This window comes from Natator depressus, chromosome 27 (genome assembly GCF_965152275.1).
Source record: "Natator depressus isolate rNatDep1 chromosome 27, rNatDep2.hap1, whole genome shotgun sequence".
Classification (NCBI taxonomy): Eukaryota; Metazoa; Chordata; order Testudines; family Cheloniidae; genus Natator; species Natator depressus.
This window is the reverse complement of record NC_134260.1, coordinates 10,148,709-10,154,622: the sequence shown is the minus strand read 5'-3', so window position 1 is coordinate 10,154,622 and position 5,914 is coordinate 10,148,709.

Here is a 5,914-nt window from a genome sequence, read left to right as displayed (position 1 = left end):
ATGGCTAGGCAGCAGTTCTGCGGAAAAGGACCTAGGGGTGACAGTGGACGAGAAGCTGGATATGAGTCAGCAGTGTGCCCTTGTTGCCAAGAAGGCCAATGGCATTTTGGGATGTATAAGTAGGGGCATAGCGAGCAGATCGAGGGACGTGATCGTTCCCCTCTATTCGACACTGGTGAGGCCTCATCTGGAGTACTGTGTCCAGTTTTGGGCCCCACACTACAAGAAGGATGTGGATAAATTGGAGAGAGTCCAGCGAAGGGCAACAAAAATGATTAGGGGTCTAGAGCACATGACTTATGAGGAGAGGCTGAGGGAGCTGGGATTGTTTAGTCTGCAGAAGAGAAGAATGAGGGGGGATTTGATAGCTGCTTTCAACTACCTGAAAGGGGGTTCCAAAGAGGATGGCTCTAGACTGTTCTCAATGGTAGCAGATGACAGAACGAGGAGTAATGGTCTCAAGTTGCAATGGGGGAGGTTTAGATTGGATATTAGGAAAAACTTTTTCACTAAGAGGGTGGTGAAACACTGGAATGCGTTACCTAGGGAGGTGGTAGAATCTCCTTCCTTAGAGGTTTTTAAGGTCAGGCTTGACAAAGCCCTGGCTGGGATGATTTAACTGGGAATTGGTCCTGCTTCGAGCAGGGGGTTGGACTAGATGACCTTCTGGGGTCCCTTCCAACCCTGATATTCTATGATTCTATGATTCTATGAAATAAACTATTAAATTATACGTATGTATAAGATGCTAAACAAGCAAACCAACTCCACATAAGTCATTAACTTTAGTTTAGCAAACATAGGTTATACCTATACAAATTGCTCCATCAACCACGTTGGCCTTAACTGCTACCTTGATTCTTTTTAACACTGTCTGCTAGTATTGTTGAAATAGAAATTATGAAAAATGTATTGTGCTTCTAAAGAAACATGCTTGCTTTATGACTGAGGTACAATAAGCACAAAATAAGTTTCCCTCTTTTAATGCAGATAATATAGTGTACTGCTTAATAAGAATTTTGGGCCAGATTCTCAGCCCCATTTCCATCCTCTCTACATAGTTTAAGCAGCATAGAGGGAATGTAATGTGGCTGCAGCTGGCCATCTGAGAATTCTTCCAGCAGATGTGAATTCCCAATTTGCATAAAGCCTGCAGAGCTGGCTCCTAAATTTCTTCTTCTCCCCACTCCAACATAGGGGTATGTTGTGACGGAGCAGATGGTGCAGAGTTCTGCTCCTCTACAGCAATTCTCTGCTAGCATACAGTAAGATCCCTTAGAGAACCTTAACCACAGCCATAAATCACAGCAGCCCTTAGGCTGCTCTAACTTATATCAGGACTAAGGTGGGTTTGAGAATCAGGGAGCTGCAACTGGCTTTCTGATGGTCTCTCCCTCTCTCCTGCACCAAGAGTATCTTGACAAAGGAAAAAGACTGGCCCCTCTTGAAAGAATTGAGATCACTGAGTGTGTGATGCTTTCTGTGATCACAGGGTTGGTAGCATGTTGCTGCTGTTAATGGAGTTTAGCATTTAATACATATAAGGACTTAACTGTTTATTTCCTGGATTTTGAGTGTTTGTGACAATGATCACTGCACATATGAACCCTTTACTTTTGAGTGAAGTTTTTTTGTATGCAAATTGGGAAATGTTCCACCATGGAATGAGCTGTCTGAAAATATGACAGATAAATTTCTTGTGTGTCTGAACAGGACAACAAAAGCCCCCAAGGGAGGAGAGGAGAACTGCCTAGGAAAGAGGAGAAAGTCAAAGAGTAGGGCAAAAAGAAATCAAACGATGGAGGGAACTCCCAGTGAAGCAGGGGAAAAGGGCCTTCCCAGGCTGAACAGACATGCCCAGAAGGGGACTGCAGGCACTTGAGTAGGGCTATGAAGAAAAGTTCTGGCATACTCTCCCTGCCTGCATCACTACCTTATTCTCACAAACCACCCACATCCCTGTGCGCATCATTGCTTCCTCCATGAAGTGTCACCGACTGTTTCTTCCTAGCTACAGCCAGTGATTAGAGGAATGGGAAGACGGAAGAAAAGACAGAGAAACAAAACCTCCAGGGAGGGAAATGGGGGAAGTGGAGGTGTACCGATAAAAGAAGGTGAAAGGGGAGGAGTCAATAGGGAAGGGGATGTGACCAATGGGACAGAAGCAGAGCTCATCACTTACCCCTGATTTGACCCCTGATTATTAATAAATAATTATTATAATTATTTAATAATTTATGGCCACCTTTACAACATGCGAGGTTCTTTCCACACATCCAGGAAGGGATGGTCCCTGCTCCAATAAGCTCACTGTTTAGCATATTTACAGTGTACTCATCAGTATTGCATCTAGGCACATTTAATATGTGTTAAAACTGGATCTAATTGTATATTCAGATAGGAGGAACAAACTCAACCTGCAACTTTAAAAGAGCAAGAACTGGGGGGGTGGAAACCTGGCCAGTTTGCTAATGCCCAGGATTTCAGAGCCCATTGGGAGCGTGGACAAAATGATGTCTTGTCAGTTTTCCAAATGTGGTTGTGTTTCGGTTTTAAATGCCAAAAGCTGATTTTATTTTAGTTTAGGGTTGTTTTGCTGTATTTTTTTTTTTTTTTTTTGGTTTAACAATTTGTGGAGCACGTGACTTGATAGAGGGATACTTTTATTTCATTCACAGGGCAAAGAGAGAGTGTTTTGGGGGCAGAAGAGAAATATGGTGGGGATACTGACACTAGGTTCCTGTGTGATTGCTGCGTTCATTTGGGTGGCTTGCGTGGTTTACAGGCGTTGCTACCCTGAACAGATCATTGGCCCCCCAGATCCTCAGCTGCAGTACATTGATGTAGCTTCATTGAGATGAATAGAGCTGACCAGGTTTACACCCACTGTGGATTTGACCCGCAAACTCTAAGTCCTACCCTTTAGCCAAATTTCAAACACCCTTCCCTTTCTAGAATATAACCAAAGTTGGACATGAAAGTATCCTGCTGAACTCTGCACAGGTACAGGAAAGAAACTATTATGGTAGTTTTCAGAGTAGCAGCCGTGTTAATCTGTATTCGCAAAAAGAAAAGGAGTACTTGTGGCACCTTAGAGACTAACAAATTTATTTGAGCATAACTGCTAGCTAAGCTCAGCTGGGATGAAGATTTGGGTTTTGTATACATTCCTTTAGGACTTTAGTAAGGGACTCTGCAAAGTAGTCTGGCCAAGGGCTTGTACACTTTTATGCCTGGAGCAGGCCTAAGGATGGTGGGGGAAACTGAGACAAATGTTTTCACAGCACCACAGCCAGCTAGGAGGCCGTGTTGGGGTGGAAACTTTGCCACAGGCAGAAAACTCCTCCTCTGCCTTTTTGGGGTTGCTCTCTGTAGGTTCTTACTCAACATCTATCCATGTAATAGAGAAGCACCTCCAAAATTAGGAAGTACATATATGCCAGTGGAGTTACTCTTAATTTACACCAGTGTAACAAGAGGAGAATGAAGCGGTAGGATTCCTTGGGCCCCATTCACTGGTGATATAAATGGTGCTGTACATTACAGCTCAGCAAATGGATGCCCTAATCTGTGCTGGGGCCAAATTACCCCAGGAGGGAGAAGATGCATGCTGCACCTTACTGTGCTCTGTACAGGCGCAGGGCTGAATCTGTGCCAGGACTGCAGAAAATTCCTACTACTCCATGAGACTTCCTGCCGTCTACCCCCCCCTGCTGGGCATCCCCGTCTCTGCATGCTACTGAAATGGCACAGGGGCGATGTCCTGTGATGAGACCTACAGAAACGACAGGAGCATGCAAGAGGGAAGATGATGGAGACAGCAACCAATGTAAAAGGGAGGGAATGGCGAACTAGGAGCACAGTTCCCGGCATCAACCGCATAAAGGGCATAAGACAGACTCCTGCCATGGATCTAACCTCAAATAACCATGGTTTGGGTTTGTGAACTCAGATTCTAAAGCAAGTGTTAACCACAGTGTAGGTGGGGAAAGAGGTGTGGTAATTGTGTCTAACAGGAGCACGTGCTGATATCAGGATTTTAATAACATCTGTATCTGTCTGTATCATAGCCATGTGTCTATAAAAACAGAGGATTTCCTAGGAAGCAAAAAAATAACTTGGTACTAGGGCTGGTGGGAAAAAATGGTTTCTCACTGGAAAAGGGGGATTCATTGATCTTTTCTGTGGGAAAAGAACAAGTTTGGTGACATTTTCTGTTGGGGACAATTGAAATGAAACATTTCATTTGGGGAATCTTGAGATTTCATTTTGATCATGTCAGAATGGAACACGGTGAGATTTCAAAATCAAACATTTCAGAACTTTTCATTGTGCGAGTCGTCTCTGTATTGCAATTTTTATCCCAATTGGGGATGAAAATAAAATGTCAAAATATTGAGTTTCCTACAGGATAAAAATTCCTTTTTTCAATCTGCTCTGCTTGGAACCCTTATTAAGGAGGCAGCTAACAACAGGAATCTTTCCTTTTTCCAAGATCTTTTGTGCCAATTAAGTTAAACACAGAGGGTCAGATCTTTAGCTAGTATAAATGGAGCTACACTGATTTACATGAGCTGAGGATCTGGCCCAGACAGACCACATGGAAACCCATGGATGAAATAAAGGCCAACTTTGATAGTGAAACTCAGGCATCTGTCAATGGATCAGAGAATCAAGGGTGCTAGACACCAGACACGCAGAATTAAAAAAAAGACAATCCCTGCCTAAAAGTATTTACAGTCTAAACGTATGAGGAGAGGCAACAAGTGGAGAAAAACAGGGTAATGATGTAGCAAATCATGCAAAGCCCTAATTATAGACAAATGTCTTCAGAGGATTGCATGATGTCACCACCACAGAAACCCTCAAGTCAAACTTAAACCCAATGATAATAAAAGGATGGGGAATAGAGGAGGAAACTGAATTGTTCCTCCTGTACTTCAAACAAACCTCTGAACACCAGTGACTCATTAACTCAAAGCTAAGGTGAGGAAAATTGCTCTATGGTCCCACCTACAGGGTAAAAAACCTGCAAACCGTATAATAATACTGAGCACAAATACAATGCTCTCCCTCTTCAGCGCTATGCAACATGGTTTTGGGTGATACGTACGAAAGGGTCAGTATCCCCATGCTAGAGATGGGGAAACTGAGGCAGTGAGGTTAAGTGATTGTCCAAAGTGACATGATTGTGTCAGTCCTGATGCATCTTACTAAGTAAATGCCCAGGGTATGAAACCGATGCATGTTCCTCTTATGAGGAAATAATTATCCAGTTCTGGGGATGGTGATTATTTATGCCAGCATGGAGGCAAACTGGGCAGCAAGGGATGAGTGTGAGCAACATGGAAGGTGACTGCACATGGGAAAACGTTGTGTGTTTGTACAGCACCTAGCACAGTGGGGCCCCAGTCCACAGCTAGGGATACTACCGGAAAATAAATAATAACAATTCTGGATGGTGATAAGGGCTGTAGAATCAAGAGGATTCAGTAGCAATGCTGGGGGAAGAATGAAGAAGTTGGGAACGTGCTTGGGGATTGGAAAAGTCCATATGGGGGCACTTGCTGTGGAATAAAAGGGGCCTATAAGAGTGTCCACGCACAGATTTGTACTAAAATAGCACAAGATGTGACTTACAACCCATTTAGTTATTTTGGTGCTAGTCTGTGTGAGGACAAGCCCCTTATTTTACCATAAGTGCAAGCAATCCAGTTGACTTCAGCGTGGAGGACTTCATGTGCTAAAAGTTAGGGATGTGCATAAATGGACTTGGGCCTTAGAAAGGAATTAAGCGCCTGCAAGACAGCTCCCTGAGGACATCTTTCACTGGGGATGGGATGGTAGAATCTCCACCTGTCTTATTTGTTATAAAAATAACCAGACACTTTCTCCTAGTGTAGTTTCTGTTGGC